The sequence below is a fragment of the Euprymna scolopes genome, chromosome 17 (assembly GCF_053919585.1).
Source record: "Euprymna scolopes isolate OS-2025 chromosome 17, ASM5391958v1, whole genome shotgun sequence".
In the NCBI taxonomy this organism is placed as follows: Eukaryota; Metazoa; Mollusca; class Cephalopoda; order Sepiida; family Sepiolidae; genus Euprymna; species Euprymna scolopes.
In genome coordinates, this window is record NC_136498.1 from 1457501 (window position 1) to 1475706 (window position 18206).

The following is an 18206-nucleotide window of genomic DNA, read 5'->3' on the forward strand; positions in this document are numbered from 1 at the left end:
GTCATAAGTCAAATACAAATTGGCAAAAATTCATAAATGCTAGAAATCATTGTAAGAGAAAAAATAGGCACAACCAAAAGAAAGGTTGCTGAAATAATCAGGGAACGCATAGAATCGCAAAAGATAAGAACTCGTGATTTCTAACAAATTTATAATGGTGCAGTGAATAAATAGCAATCAGTAATTCCTCCTAAGATCCAACAATCAGAAGGTCGCATGTACGGCAATCGAGAAAGCGGAAGTGCTTGGCCGGCGACTCGCCTTCAACTCCACCTTAAAACCAACAAACAACTCCCTCCAAATTTTCCTTATGTGGACTGAAGCCATACTAGATGATATAAAAATCATCCCTTCTCATGTTCGCGATATCATATAAAAATCATCCCTTCTCATGTTCGCGATATTATATAAAAATCATCCCTTCTCATGTTCGCGATATTATATAAAAATCCGTCCCGTCGTCACAATGTAGCATCTTTGTGCTTGTTTTACAAATATATAAATAGAATGTGCTCTGATGAACTCGTTGCAATTGTGCCCCCTCGCCGTACATATTTCGACAACCCCGCTTAGCAACAAAACCTCACCCCTTCATTGTTGAAGTCTCTAAATGCCAGAAAGCTTTCAATTCTGATAGCATCTTCCCTAGAACAGCTAGACTTTGGAATTCTTTTCCTGCTACGTGCTTCCCTGTTTGTACCGATATGCAGAAGTTTGAATGTAAAGTAAACACACATCTTGTAAATATTTCCTAGGTATGATCCCGAATATTTCCTAGGTATGGTCCCAAATATTTCCTAGGTATGATCCCGAATATTTCCTAGGTATGGTCCCAAATATTTCCTAGGTATGATCCCGAATATTTCCTAGGTATGGTGCCAAATATTTCCTAGGTATGGTCTCAAATATTTCCTAGGTATGATCCCAAATATTTCCTAGGTATGATCCTAAATATTTCCTAGGTATGATCCCAAATATTTCCTAGGTATGATCCCGAATATTTCCTAGGTATGATCCTAAATATTTCCTAGGTATGATCCCAAATATTTCCTAGGTATGATCCCGAATATTTCCTAGGTATGGTGCCAAATATTTCCTAGGTATGGTCTCAAATATTTCCTAGGTATGATCCCAAATATTTCCTAGGTATAATCCCAAATATTTCCTAGGTATGATCCTAAATATTTCCTAGGTATGATCCCGAATATTTCCTAGGTATGGTGCCAAATATTTCCTAGGTATGGTCTCAAATATTTCCTAGGTATGATCCCAAATATTTCCTAGGTATGATCCCGAATATTTCCTAGGTATGGTGCCAAATATTTCCTAGGTATGATCCTAAATATTTCCTAGGTATAATCCCAAATATTTCCTAGGTATGATCCTAAATATTTCCTAGGTATGATCCCGAATATTTCCTAGGTATGGTGCCAAATATTTCCTAGGTATGGTCTCAAATATTTCCTAGGTATGATCCCAAATATTTCCTAGGTATGATCCCGAATATTTCCTAGGTATGGTGCCAAATATTTCCTAGGTATGGTGCCAAATATTTCCTAGGTATGATCCCAAATATTTTCTAGGTATGATCCCAAATATTTCCTAGGTATGATCCTAAATATTTCCTAGGTATAATCCCAAATATTTCCTAGGTATGATCCCAAATATTTCCTAGGTATGATCCCGAATATTTCCTAGGTATGGTCCCGAATATTTCCTAGGTATGATCCCGAATATTTCCTAGGTATAGTGCCAAATATTTCCTAGGTATGGTCTCAAATATTTCCTAGGTATGATCCCAAATATTTCCTAGGTATGATCCCAAATATTTCCTAGGTATGATCCCAAATATTTCCTAGGTATGATCCTAAATATTTCCTAGGTATAATCCCGAATAGAATCCCCTTACGTCGAAGTAGCGATTTATCTTCTTTAAGTAAAAAAAAGAAGAAAAGAAGTAAAAATAAAGTTTATGACTAGTTTTCATGTAATGCTGTTCCAATTAATATTCATGTAATGCTGTTCCAATTAATATTCATGTAATGCTGTTCCAATTAATGCCAATACAAACAAGTTCATAGCTTCGCTATAATATTCATTTGCTAATATCTTTCCTCTGATGAGAAGAACGCATTTACTTGAAAGTCCGCGGATTAAGAAAAGTTTAATATTTTTTTATTTGAGTATCGTGTCAAACAAAAATTCTTGTAAAATATAATTTACTGTCTTAAATTGTATTATTTATATATATATATATATATATATATATATATATATACATATATATATATATAAATATAACACGGAAATTACATAATTGTCGATGAGCTCTTAATTTCCGTGTTATATTTTCGTTATTGCTCTGTTTACCACATTGAGCTCTCATACCCGGATTTCCTCCTGGAATTATTCCATTATAACACTATATATATATATATATATATATATATATATATATATATATATATATATATATATAATTTATATAAAATTTAACGATATAAATAAACTCTTAAATAAGAAAGAAGAAACCTCCATAAATTGTAGACATTACAAATCGCATCTGCTCTCTTACTTGCGAATTGCTCCCTAATATATTCAACTCCAACACAGCCCATATACAATATCCGGCAGTTGAACACCTACACATCCTAACCGCCTCAAGTCCAACATTCACGAAATCCAAAACTACACTTTTCCTGAGTAAAACCATGCATAAAAAAGACTAAATTTAACCATCATAAGTTTAGAATTGACATATATCCTGAGTTTTGCAATTACCATCATTATGAAAAGTCTTTAATAAATTTACTAATACACAAATTAATGAATCAACATTAAATAAACAAGCGAAAGAGCAATTTAATATTGGGGAGGTCCAAAAGAAACCGATTTTGTTTAAGTAAGATAAAACAAAGCTATTAAATGATGCCATCTTCTCTTCTACTTTTCTTATTCCCTCTTCCTTCTTCCCCATTCCATCTCCCCCTACCATATCCTTCCTTTCTCTTTTTTACGCCTCTAACTCCCTTCCCTCCCTTCAACCGTTCACTGGAAGCCCAAACAACATTCAACAGACCCGGATAAATTCCTAACCTCTTCTCAGATATGAGAATATTAAATTGAAATAAACTTTTTAAAAAAAGGGAATTTTATGACACACTGACCCTTGAAAGTCTCAGACATCGACGAACGAGCCTCTCGCTTGTTAAAGATAATATCTGTATAGCCCTAGATTTAGAACCCAATCGCCTCAACCCACAAACTTTAACCCCTAACACCAACACGAAAATGAATAAAGTCACCGATAAATAAGTAAATAAACAGATACGAGGATGAATTAACTATCAAATTCGCACCCAATTCAACCCTGTTCTCCACGAAGCTGAATCTTCACACTCATGTAAAAAAAAAAGAAAAAAAAACTTCTCTTGCTGAGGATAGATTTTCGCTCTTCATTTAGAATTCCGTTTTCTAAAATAAGGGTTGTTTCCTGATGAGGTCTCTAGTTAGTAAATACTAGTAGACCGAAACATGCTCATGACTGTGTAGCAACAAACTACTTCTTATGTAAAGACAAATATATATATATCAACTCCCCATATTTCCTCCTATAACACAGAACAAGCTAGGTAACACAAAATATCCGTGCATGAGGTCGCCAAGCTAATCAAGAACCTAGATTCCAGTAAAGCAACTGACCCTGATGGCATCCCAATCATAGTGTTAAAAAAGCTTCAACCAGAACTTGCTCCCATACTTACGAAACTATTTAAGCGCTGCCTTAAGGAGAAGTGCTTTCCGACTCCCTGGAAGACCTCATCAGTTTGCCCTGTATTTAAGAATTCAGGTAATAAGTCATCTCCCTCTCAGTACAGACCAATAAGTCTCCTGTGTGTTATGAGTAAGTTGCTGGAATCCATATTAAATAGAGAAATAGTCAACCACCTCAACAGAAACAACCTTCTTAGTGACACAAAATATGGTTTCCGCTCTGCAAGATCTACCGCAGATGTGCTGACGGTTATATCCCACAGGATTAGTGAATCTCTTGACAAAGGCTTCCTTTCTAGGGCAATTGCTCTTGACATAATAAAGGCCTTCGACAAGGCATGGCATAAGGGTCTACTTCACAAGATTTCCAGCTACGGTATAACTGGAAATGTTTTCTCAATCGTTAAATCATTTCTCTCCGATAGGCTCATAAGAGTAGTGGTAGGTGGACAAAAATCGGAGGCCTGCAATATAAATGCTGGCGTCCCTCAGGGGTCAATCCTGGGCTCAACTCTCTTCCTGATCTACATCAATGACCTCCCTAAAGACATACTTAAATCATTCGTTGACATCTATGCTGATGACACGACCATCTACGGCAACACATCAAAAGCTGTAAATGACAACATTCTCTCTGATTCTCTCTCCTCTGATCTCGAGCGCGTGGTTCAGTGGGGGAAGACGTGGCTGGTTACCTTTAATGCATCCAAAACAAAACTCCTCTCCTTACATCATCAACGCTCTGATCCTCATCTGGCATCAATTGTGATGGATGGCTCTCGTCTGGGAGAGGCCCCGTGTTTTGACAAGCTTCTGGGCTTGACCTTTACTCCTGATCTGAAATGGAATACGTACATCAAGTCTGTTGCCAAGGTCGCTGGAAAGATGGTGGGATCCTTCTACCGCTCCAGAAGATATCTCACTACTGATGCAATTCTCTATCTATATAAAAGCCAAGTACGTCCAAGGATGGAATACTGTTGCCATATCTGGGCAGGAGCTGCTAAAAACAGCCTATCCTGCCTTGACAGAGTACAAAATAGACTTCGTGGCTTAGTGGGGGATGCCCTTTTCTCTACCCTGCAGCCTCTCTCCCACAGAAGAGACGTTGCGAGCCTATCCTTGTTTTATCGTTATTTCTATGGCAGGTGCTCGTCTGAACTCCAATCTCTGGTCCCCCCTCGCCTATCTTTCACGAAAAAAACCCGTCTAGCTGAATCCACTGTGAAAAATTTCACCCAGTCTATATCTGTGCCTAAATCAAAACGTGGATTCCATGAACAAAGCTTCTTTCTTAGAACTGCACGCCTATGGAACTCTGTTCCGTCTGCCTGCTTCCCACCGGACTACAACTTGGATGTCTTCAAGTCCAACGTCAACAAATTCCTAATGAACCGCCCCCTTAAGTAAACACTTCATCAAATCTCCACACTAACGTAATGTACTTGCAATACCCCTTATCCCTGAGTGGCTTCTGGTCCTTGATAAGTGGTGATCACTATATATATATATATATATATATATATATATATATATATATATATAAAGCTAAACGTCTGTGTGTGTGTCTGGTCACGAATAGGCTCCTATATGGTTGACTATTATAGAAAACTTGTAACATATAATGATAGAAGATGTATCGAGACACAGGAATGGGTATGTTTGATCTGGCATAATGATGATTCATTAAAATCGTGGGGTCTGCGTACGCGCCTGGTGCACAAAGTATGGAAATTAAAAAAATTTAAATTAACAAAAAACGTTTACAAGTGTTTTTGATATAGATGTACATAATAATAATTTGATAAGTATGTTTCAACTTAAATAGGGATGGTATAATAAAATTGTGGGGTCGGCGTTCACGCCTGGCCTCCAAAGAATGGAAATATGGCATAAACTTTAATAAAGACTTTTCATATCTATCTGCGTAAGTATACTTTGATAATTATATTTCAGTTTGAAGAAATATGGTATAATAAAATTATGGGGTGTTCGTTCGCACCTGACCTCCATAGAATGGAAATATGTCACAAAGTTTAACAAGTTTTATTTTTAATATAGATCCACAGAATATTATGATAAGTGTTTCAGTGTGAACAGGTATGGTATAATAAATTATGGGGTTTGTCTATTTTATTTTTACTTTCATCATATTTTGCTTTGGTTTTGATACCCCCAAATTCGAAGCTATCTCTTTACAATCCTTCCTTTTCATAACCTATCATACTTTCATAAATCAGAGTCCATTTTCTGTAGGCTGTTTTTGAACCCAGTCAACGACGGATATTTTTGCTAGTACATATATATATATACATATATATATATATATATATATATATATATATATATATGTGTGTGTGTGTGTGTGTGTGTGTGTGTGTGTGTGTGTGTTTGTGTGTGCTAATTTCTTTCTATTAGGTAAGTAGTAATATACATGTGTGTGCGTGGGTATGCGCGGAGGAATACATTGACATCTTATGTAATTCAATCTGGTCACGACTCTATGCTTATTAGTTAATTACATTGTATAGATAATGCTATTTTTGTGTTAACGCTGACTTCAACATTTTAATAACTTATTTTGTGTTCGACTTATTGGAAACCCGTTTTGTCTTTGAAAAAGTGCCAAAAGCAATTTAAAAACTAATTTATTTTCGTTCGAGGGAAATGGGTGACTGTGAATGTCATTATTAGCAAGGAAACCTAATGTTGCTAGGAATTGAATGATTATCACTACTATGTACCTTTTCACTGCCCTCATAGAACCATATTTCCTCTCTATTTCTACGACCCTCTTGATCCCCCCTTGTTTCGCGTTCCAATGTAGACGGAAGAAGTTGAAATGTCAGAAATGAGTGTCTTCTGCAAAAGGTTTAAATTTCATTAAAATCAGATATACGTATTGAAAGTTTTAAAGCGCTTCTGTCCTCATCGATCACTTAAAGGTTATATATTTGGCATATATGGACGAATTGGGGACCACTTCCATTGTCTTCCCCGAAGTGTTGATGTAGCGATATAAATTCAATCAAAATATGATATAATATTTGAAATGGAGTTTAGCCCTCATAGCTTCTTTAGGTTAATAGAGCACTTATTTCGGACTATTTTCAATTTTTTTCAAGAAACCGTTATACAATATTTAATATTCTTCTGGTAAAGAAAGCGTCCAGCCTACTTGCATGACTAAAATCAGAGCTTTAAAATAGCAAGAGAAATTTCCTTGGATTAACGGTTATGCTTCTCTTCTACCGTCCGTTATAGTATATATATATATAGTCATCCACAGACATTATTTCGCTGTATCACAGCTCTTCAGTGCGGCTAGACTAGCATATACCTCAAACCAGAATTGAAATTTGACCGCCAGGCGACAGCCAGTGCTTCTAACCATTATTTGGCTGCTGCTAAGATGGTCACAAGAAATTACAGTCATTAAACACATGTATACACATACACACACACTCACGCACTCACTCACACACATATGTTGTTCTGAAAATAATCTAGTGTTTAAAATTTCGTATGACAAAATAAACACCACTTTGAAAGAGCTGTAAAGATATATTTTTGCATACGCTCTTTATTTGGAATATGATTTGAAAATGAATTAAATCGTCAAAATTAAGCACACATACATACACGGACACACAAGTTATAAAAATATATGAGGAAATTTACCTACAGAAAAACCTTTCCCAACGTCTTGTCAAGCTAATGCATGGAATTAATGTTACCGTGTATACATTATATATATATATATATATATATATATATATATATATATATATTAATGTTACCGTATATATATATATATATATATATATATATATATTATATATATACATATATATATATATATATATAATGTATATATATATATATATATAATGTATATATATATATATATAATGTATATATATATATATATATATTATTTGTTTTACATAAGATTAAATATGTCGTTACACATTCATGAACATGTTTCGGTCAGCCAGTTATTCGTAACTAGAGACCTTTTCAAGCGATGTTTCTTATACAAAAGCTATATCGTATATCTTGTATCTTCCTTCGTTAAAACTTCATTGGTTATTTTACATCTTGGAAAATATTAACCTATAATTGTGTGCGTTTGTGTGTGCGTGTGTGCGTGTGTGTGTGTGTGTGTGTGTGTGTGTGTGTGTGTGTGTGTGTGTGTGTGTGTGTGTGTGTGTGTGTGTGTGTGTGTTTGCTACTTAACTAAGCAAATTCTTTGTTATTCCCACTCCCGTTTTCAGTAGCCAATTTGAGCGGGATAACCAAAATTTATTGGTTTACTAGAAAACTTAATAACAAGTCCATCTAGCTAGCTCTATTGATATATTGCGCACTGTTGAATTAAACACTTAAAATCGATACATAAAATATATGTCCTTATAAAATTTAATGGAGATACATGAAATTATATATATATATACATATATATGTATATATATACACACACACACACACACACACACACACATATATATTTGTGTGGGGGAGAGAAAGGGGGAGAGAAAGGGGGAGAGAGGGGGTGATTAAATTATTGTTCCTATTTACTTGCCTCCCTTACGAGGGCAGCTTTAAACACAAGGTCGGTTTTTGATGTGAGGAAAACTCAGCTCCCCAAAAAGAGGCAATCTGGATAGCAAAAAATTAAAATTGTCTCAGTCATGAAGGATTTCTCCTCCACTGACCGAGAACAGAAACAATAAAGTGCAGTATCAGAACAGATACTGCACTTTACTCCTAACCAAAAGATATTGTTATTAGGCTTTGTTAAGCATAATAAACTTTTCTATTATGAAAACCCAAAAGATTAATACTCTCTTACGAAAATATCGCGACGTAACGCGAGACTACAGACTGTCTAACTTAGCAGTCGGAAACACCGACAAGAACTGTATTCACTTTCTTGTACAATATATTCTTTTTATCTTAATCAAGTGTTCGCACATTTCCTTATGACCCTTGCCTAGAGCTATAACAATAGGCGACGAGGTTTCGAGAATTCATGAAGGAAAACTGAATTCTTAAATACCCAAAAGTTTCGACAACAATTGGCGATAAAGATTCGAGAACGCAACCTGAAAACATAAAATTTAAAATGCCTCAGTGTTCCAAAACATCTGGTGACAAGATATTCTTACTAACAGCGTGATATGTAATAAACTTACCTCAACAGCGTCGACGTTGCGATGAAGCATTCGAACGACGAGATAGTTGTTCCAAAAACACTAATAATGAATCATTCCGAAAGTAAGTATCGTGGAACCAACGACTAAATAATATTCACACATTCTTCCTGATGATGTTTTCTTCAAAAGAAAAAAAGCACCACCGCGATCAACTTCGAACTACACATGGGATTTATATTAATTCTTGCGATTTACACACTAAAAGGATCCTCAGAAAAATCGCAAAAATATAATTAAACGGACGTAATCTGTTGTCTTGAACAACGTTTATTTAAATTAAAGAATGCTGCTTAAATACGCACTATATACATATATATATATATACATATATATATATATATATATATATATATATATATATATATATACTAATCCATATACAGTTTGTTTCGTTGTATCACAGCTCATCAGTGCGGTTAGATTATAAACTACCTCAAGCCAAGATTGAAACTCAACCGCTTATTCGACAATCAGCGTTTCTCATCTTCACGCTGAGATAGGTATGCGAAATTATATTCTCCAAACGCCTAAGCTCTATTTGTTTATACTAAGAGCATTGCTTTTATGAGGAGAAAATAGGTTCGAACAAACCATTGTGGTTTTTGCCTCGAATTCTTCCATATTAAAACAAAAATAAAGAAAAATCTGTATGATATACCTTACTCTGTTGTTTTTAAATTGTCTCCAAAATGGCGGACCATACAGTCGCGCTATGCTTACTCATAGAATATGATTCTCTTATTTAAAAATAAACTACTTGATCTATTTACGTTATTTTTGAAATATAATATTTTCGTTTCGTCACGGCATCTCAGCAGTACATGAAACAGATGGTACTTTGTTTTTATTTTTTTACGGCTAGCGATTTTCATCATGGGGCCCTAAAATCAACAGAGATTAGACCATTTCTGTAATGATCCGGTCCCTGTTGGTTTTGTGGTGGTAGGTTAGTTCCCAAGCTTTGCCTTCTCTCTTTGAGAAAGGATTAGTTTACTGCTAGTCGCCTGAGGTGCCCTTACTGGGTATGCCGACGGGACTGCGCAGGCACTTTTTGCAGATCAGGGTGTTCCTTCCTCTGGGCGCTGACTTCTCAATCCCACTTTCCGACTCTGGTGTCTAAGTTCTTGCAAAGGGAAAGAAGTAAAGTGATAATATAAAGGGGGCGGACAAGAAGAAACCATTTAAAATTAATCAAAATTTAACAAAATACAAAATTTTAAAATTACAATTATTATTGCTTAGCAATGACCGAAATTTCATTCTCAGTGCAAGTCACTTGCTATCGCAAAAAGAAACACGAAAAATCGATATCTCATAATGTTCGATATTGAATATGCTTGTCGTCTGTAAAACTATCTACTTGATAACAGCAATCTGTTGACAAGCAACGCGAATCGCCAGACATTAATAATTTCAACACTGTTACAGGGTTCACGTTGACACAGTTTCGTTTTGTTCGTTCAATTTTATGACTGTTTCGTATTTTTCTCGTCACAATAAAAATCAATTTTCACAATCATCTTCATAATTCATGGGTTGGTCGTCAGAATATTCTGCACCATCAGCGACCATTACGACTTCTGTTCGTCTTTCTTAGCCGAAAACATCGGCCCACTTATGTTATACGAGTTGAAGTAGCTGTTCTAAAAAGTACTCAAGATATTGAGACACACTTTGGACGTTTTATGTTTATGCAGCTTGCTGTGTGAAGTAATCCACGGCGTGTTGCTAATTATCATTTACTCACTAGGAGTATTCACAGAGGACATAATCAGTGAGTGCTTACAGACAATAACTGCTAGAGCACCTTGGAGTCTGAATGATTTTCCCAGATTTGCAGTACTCCCCACTTCTTTCGATAACAATTACAAATGATTTTGGATTATCGCAACAGTCGCTTTCCATTGATTTTTCGCTAGCAACGATTATTATTAATAATAATATTATCGATTAAGTCGGTTTAGAAATGTTCAAGTACCTTATCAGTTTGTATGCGTATGTTCCAAAGAGTTTAACATCGTCGTCCTTGAGTATCACTTTTGGCGCATGCTCATACCACGTCTCATTGTGGTCCAAACTTTGCATTCTTACACAGATAATCAACAGAGATTATTCACTGACAATAATCCGTGGTGTTTCCTGGAATCTGGTTGACAACACGTCTCTCTAGTTTTCCAGTACGCTTCACCTCTTTCGATAACCTTTGCAAATGACTTTGCATTATCGCAACAGCTGCTTACCATTTACTTCCCATTGGCAGCGATTATTAGTTTTCACTGGGATTTAGGTGGCAATAAGCATCCCTTACCTTAGTCCTTTTTGCACTTTTAATAGGAGGCCTGGGGAGTGCTCTCCCTCCCAAGTGTTTCCATCTTTTTTAACCCTTTCCTATTTGGTGTGATATCTGAGACTAACGCCTTATATATATATATATATATATATATATATATATATATATATATATATATATATATAGATATATAGATATATAGATATATAGATATATAAATATAGATATATAGATATATAAATATATATATAGAAATATATATATAGAAATGAATATATATATATATATATATATATATATATATATATATATATATATATATATATATATATTCATTTCTTTACTAGCCGGATGTCCGGCGTTGTTCGGCGTTGCTCGGCGTTGCCTTGCCGTACAATACGCTTAAACATAATATTTTGATTTATGCCGATTTCGTATGTATCATTGTAGAATTGATTCTTTATCGATTATTACATATTACGAAAAATAATTTGCTCGGTGGACTAATTCGCAAAATAATAATAATAATAATAATAATAATAATAATAATAATAATAATAATAATAATAATAATGTCGCGCATCAAATTCCGTTTGAGTTGCTTTACAATATCACGTCAGCTGATATTTGGGCTTGACGAGGAATGCCCTGGAAAAGTCACTTCTGATTAACGTTGAGTTTTAAAATATGCACACGAAGAAATGATTTGTTGCGATTTTAAATGGTTCCTCCATCGAACTCATCAATAAGAAAAAACTAAAATAAAATGGTGAGCTACACCTGGGATTAAACACGGGATCATTCGATTCGTAGTTGAACACTCTACCACTAAGTTATATCTCCAGATTGTAATAAATCTGTTTTTTTAAGAAGAAATCATTTACTGAACTGTTTTCTCCTTTGGTCGGTGTAACGTAAAATATTCTCCTGTAAAAATTCTTCTTTTTTTTTCTATGACAAAAAAATACTATTTTTAAGATCGGGTTCTTTTTTTTTTCGATCTTTGATACTTATCGGATGAATGTCTGTATAAAACATATCTAAGAACACTGCCAGACATATGAATTACCTTTGTGTGAAATTTACAAAAAAATTAGACTCAGCCGTTTCAGAATCTATAAGGAAGGAACTCACGCATACAATGACTTTTATATAATAATAGAGATTAGGTATTTGATTTATTTATATTTATTTGAGATGAGACGCTTTGTAGTTTCAGTTCCCTTGGTTTGTTTTATTTCTCTTTCAGTTTCCTTGTGACTGGTTAGTTTTCATAGTTTGTGTGTTCGTTACTGCATTCGAAGACTTTCAGCTTTTTTATCATTGCCGTTTGCTGTAGAGTTTCAGTTTTCCCTTTGATTACAATTTCTCCTACTCTTTTTCTAGATTTTTAGAAGACTGTTCCTAATGTTTCCATAATTATTGATATTATATTGACTTTCTTCATGTTCGATACTCCTTTCAGTTTCCTCACGAGATCCATGTAATTGTTTCGTTTTTCTGTCTCTTTGTTATTCATCCTGTGGTCTGCTGAGACGGAAAAATTTACAATTTAACAGTTTCTTTCCATTTTTCTACCAGTCTTCTTGCTCGAGTGTGTTTATCTATATGTACTTTCGAAGCATTTTGTGGTTTTCGTTTTCAGTACTGTACTATTTGTCTACATGTTCAAAATGCAGTCGTTTGCATAGTTCCCAATGAACAGCTTTCCCCACACAGTATTGTCTGTTCTTGTATTCTTCGTGGGCTAGTTTGTTGCATTCACCTATTATGTGATATTGTTTTGCTTCCTTGTCTACAGCGTCTACATTTACTACAGAGTTTCATCTACTTTAGCTTTAATATAGTCGGTTCTTTTATCTATTTTAAATTTAATGTAGGTACTATTATTATTATTATTATTATTATTATTATTATTATTATTATTATTATTATTAGTGGTTCTAGGATAGGAAGTAGCTGCAGAATGCCGAATTTGTGATAAGACCTCAGAGTCAATTGCACACCTTGCAGCTGGGTGTAGTGGACTGGCACAGAGAGAGTACCGCAAAAGACACGATCACGTGGGACTCCGGGTATATTGGGAGGTGTGTAAGAGGGTTAGGATGAAGTGTGCTGGAAAATGGTTTGAGAGGGTGCCTGATGAAGTGAGAACAAGTGAGTATGGCAAGGTAGAGGTATGGTGGGACAAAAGTGTCAGAACGACCAAGCAATTCGAACATAATCGTCCGGATTTGGTCGTCATTGACAAAGTCTAAAAAAACTGGCAGATTGTAGACTTTTCAATACCCTGGGACAGGAATGTGAAAGAGAACGAGAATGAGAAGTGGAGCAATTATGCTCCATTGACCTGGGAGATAAGGCATATACACGAGGTTAAAACACAAATAATCCCAGTTGTAGTTGGTACACTAGTAGTAGTATCAAGTCGTCTGGAAGGACAATTGAAAAAACTACAAATTCCCGATGTTTAGGTGGCCTTCAGACCTCTGCAATTGTAGTTTCCTTAGAAAACCCCTTGATCTTTGAAGCTCCTGGTTTGTAGCCGGGATTGAGGGAAATCCTCTGGAAATTAATCCCACCCCTTTCCAGAGGGACGTTGATAAACGAAATCAGAATTATTATTATTATTATTATTATTATTATTATTATTATTATTATTATTATTATTATTATTATTATTATTAACAACCCACCAAAAGAATTTAGATAGCGTAACAGTGATAAAACGAAAAATCGGTCTTCTAAATAATTCACTTAACATTTCTTTAAACGAGCTAGACTAAGAGACAGGAGTTCCTTTCCGAAGATTATCCGCTTTCGAATACAGACATATCTAATCATTTCTGGGAGAGTGTTTCTTAAATTGAAAAAGGCGAGCATGAAGACTGGAATGGTGTTGATTCCAGAAGCTTCAAAGATGCATTAGCTGCATCAAGAAGAAAGAGAGAGGAACAGAAAGAGAAAAGGGATAGAAAGGGAGGGGGAAAAGACAGCGGAGGAGAGAGGGGGAAGGAAATATTTGGTTTGTATCGTTCATAATGCTGAGGCTGGACAGGCTCTACGCATTTGCCAAGTCGGATCAAATATGTCAGTTCAGACATGAAACTAACCAGCCATGTCAAAATCAATAAGATGGGTGCATGTAATTGTCCTTCGATTTTGATCTTAAATGACCCTAAAGTTCTCTTCTGTTTGGGAGGGGGAGGGGGGGTGAATGGAAAACTACAAATTGAATTCGGTTAACGAATCGTTCTCCTTCTTCGATATTATTTAAAGAACTTAATTATCTTTCTTCTCTGGTGATATTTCTTGGGGACCGAGGGGTTGAATACTAGGCTGCAGAGTCAAGGGTAACTATATAACGTCGTAGCTACAAAAAAACAACAAAGGGAATAAATGAAAATCCAGGTCGGTTTTTTTTTTTTTTTTAACAAAAACATTTATTACCGTTATTCTCCGGTCTCGATACCATTTAAAAAGTTTCTCGCTGCTACATATCCATCTAAGCTGGACACGCGTTTCTATTTCTTCCAACCGCAAGATGGCCGCAGCATGTCCATTTTCGTTTTTATTTTACTTATCAATCTCTTTCGGCGCCGACATTGTTTTTACCTTACCACGTAGTGTCCTTCCTTCTTTTTCTTCAGACACAAGCCTGAGCACACTTGTCAATTTGCATACGCGTTCAAACGCTGCTCCTACTGCTAATAAAATCGCGTACCATCACTCATTCAGCTGCTAATATTTCATAAGCACTTATATGCGTTTGGTTATATTTGTGGCTGGTTACAAATTGGACCGGCAATAATCATCATTTCCTACGCTAATGTTTCCGTAAGCATGAAAATCTAGTGTATGTACATAAGTAAAAAAATCAATGAAAATCTTCTCATACTATATATATATATATATATATATATATATATATATATATATATAGTTTTAAAAAAAAAAAAGAAATCTAGCAGAGTGCTCAATTATAAGGAAAATCCTTAAATAAGAGCGTATTATTTATGTTTTGTTTACAGAAAGTTTTGATAAGATGTCATCGGTATCATCGGTTTCAAACCCGATAATTTGGTGATCATAGGATGAGTGTTGGCTGAAGAGGGCCTGATATGGGTATCTAAAACGGTCTCTAATTATCGGGTTTGAAACCGCCGGTACCGATGACTTATCTCATCTAAACTTTCTGTAAACAAAACATATATATATGGCTATTTGTAACGACCATATGTAACTGTTTACACCTAATAAAAGATATATATATATATATATATATATATATATCTTTTATTAGGGGTAAACAGTTACATATGGTCGCTACAAATAGCCATCTGTTTCAGTCAAAGAGACTTCATCAGGCGACCTGGAACCTCAGATTTTTTCTTTTGCGTCGTGAGGTTCCAGGTCGCTTGATGAAGTCTCTTTGACTGACACAGATGGCTATTTGTAGCGACCATATGTAACTGTTTACCCCTAATAAAAGAAATATTCCGCTCTTTTTATTGAGCACTATTTAACAACCTTGTTGGCTTCATTAGTTTTAACTTTTGGACACATCTGAATCTCTCTCTCTCTCTCTCTCTCTCTCTCTCTCTCTCTCTCACTATATATATATATATATATATATATATATATATATATATATATATAAACATTTTATATTATATATATATAAACATTTTGGGAAGCAAAATATTTGAGGCAGACAAAATGGACATATGTAAAATTTGTTTTCATTCCATATACAAAATGTCCTAACAATTTAGGAGGGAAATTTATTCGTCGTTTAAAAGCTCTATGGTCATGTTTTGCTATGAAAGAAACTTTGCTCATGGAATTTCTGCTTGGTTTTAGGTGCACAGAGTGAGAAAACGAATGTCTGACAGTGATTTTAGCTAGACGAATTTTTGTGGTGAATGTTTTTAATTTCTATTTATAAAATTATTCGATGTCATTAACTTCCTAAACTTCCATTCGATTATTGATGATTGGCTAAGAATTTTAGGTCCAAAAAACTTTACATCCGTTGAAATGCTTCCAAATAACTTTACAAATTTTAAAGGATCACAAAGAAAGTAGTTTTAATTTTTTTTTTTAATTGTTAACAACACCAGAAACAACAACAACAACAACAACAACAACAAACGGTTGACTTGTTTACAAATCAGCTAAAGTGCATTGTGATGGATTTAATTTCGTAATTGATTGTTTTATAAAAGATTTTAAAATTTCCGGTTTATTTTACTTTATTCTATTTTTATTTTAATAAATATTCTATTCCTAGAGATAATTTCCAAGTCTTATATAGAAGCTCTAAACCCCCACACACAAACGAATAATCACGCAATCTTATTAATATAGAAGTTAACTTGGTAAACACGTTGGTTTCTAGTCGCGTTCGTTTGAATATATTCTCGATTACTTCCCTTGGTATTTCGCACGTGTGAATATGTATATTAGATTTGAGCCATGACATGTGGTATAATATTGATCGATTTTCAAATGTTTGCCTTTGGTGATAGCGTGATTGTCTATTAAATAGACGTAGCTTCGTTTTCTCGTATGAAACTAGTTCGTGGCGTTTGTTATTCCATTACTTTTTGCTTGTAAGCGTTGAATAAGGGCTCAATAATTTGGGTTACGAAATGAGTAAACTGATACGCAACCTACATTCCACAACGGTAGAATGGTTCACGGTTGGCTAACGGTTGCCTAACACACTTGCGCTCTCTCTCTCTCTCTCTCTCTCTCTCTCTCTCTCTCTCTCTCTCTTTCTCTCTCTCTCTCTCTCTACATCGTCCTTTACTAAGTCCCGTATAACCATCATCATCATTGTCTATATCTCTTTCTCTCTGACACTCACTCGCATGCACCCTCCCCCCCCTCTCTCTCTCTCTCTCTCTCTCTTTATATATATATATATATATATATATATATATATATACTTCAGAATAATGTATTCTTTGTCTTGCTTAGAATAATAAAAATCTATATGAAACTAAAAAATTTCACTTCAAAAATGTTTTTTTGAAATTCATTGAATCGCTACAATTAATATATATATATATATATATATATATATATATATATATATATATATATATATATATATATATATCAACCCCTCTCCGTCTTTAGTACTACTTTTTATCCATCCTGCTTTATTCTAATTCTTTCTTTCTATCTATCCATCTATCTATCTATCCATCTATCTATCTATCTATCTATTGATTTATCCGTATATATATATATATGTATATATATAATGTATATATTTAATGTATATATTTAATGTATATATATATATAATGTATATATTTAATGTATATATATTTAATGTATATATATAATGTATATATATATATATATATATATATATATATATATATATATATATATATATATATGCGTGTGTGGTTTCGTCCTGTCTTTATTCATCCTGCTTTATTCTTATTCTATCTATCTATATATTTAGTAGTCTATCTATATCCTATTCTATCCGTTTATCTGCCTATCTATCTATTCGTCTATCTATTTACCTATATATTTTAGTCCATTTAGCTTTTATTGCTCTTTCTTTCTTTCTGCCCATCTATCTACATCCGGTTCTTTCTTTCTCGTTTTTTATTATCTATCTGTTTACCTACCCTTTTCTTCCTCTTTTTCTCTACATTTCTCTCTACCATCTCTCTCTATCTACCGCATTTCCCTTCTCTCCCTTTCTCTCTCTCTCTCTCTCTCTCTCTCTCTCTCTACCTACCTACCTATTTATCTTTCCCGTCTCTACTGTCTCTCTTCTTATCTATTTCCATCTTCATAATGGCGCGTTCATATCTATATTTACCCATCCTTCTAAGCACTTCTACGACAGGTTATCCCTGTCTTTGCCCGCGTGTATCTGTCTGCTCACCTGT

General features: G+C 34.5%; 1 protein-coding gene across 3 annotated transcripts in view; it reads left to right on the forward strand.

Annotated features, from left to right (window-relative positions):
* Window positions 1–18206, forward strand: part of LOC145296648 (potassium voltage-gated channel protein Shaker-like) — a 390939-nt gene that overhangs the window by 339555 nt on the left and 33178 nt on the right. The gene's annotated exons all lie outside the window — the stretch shown is intronic.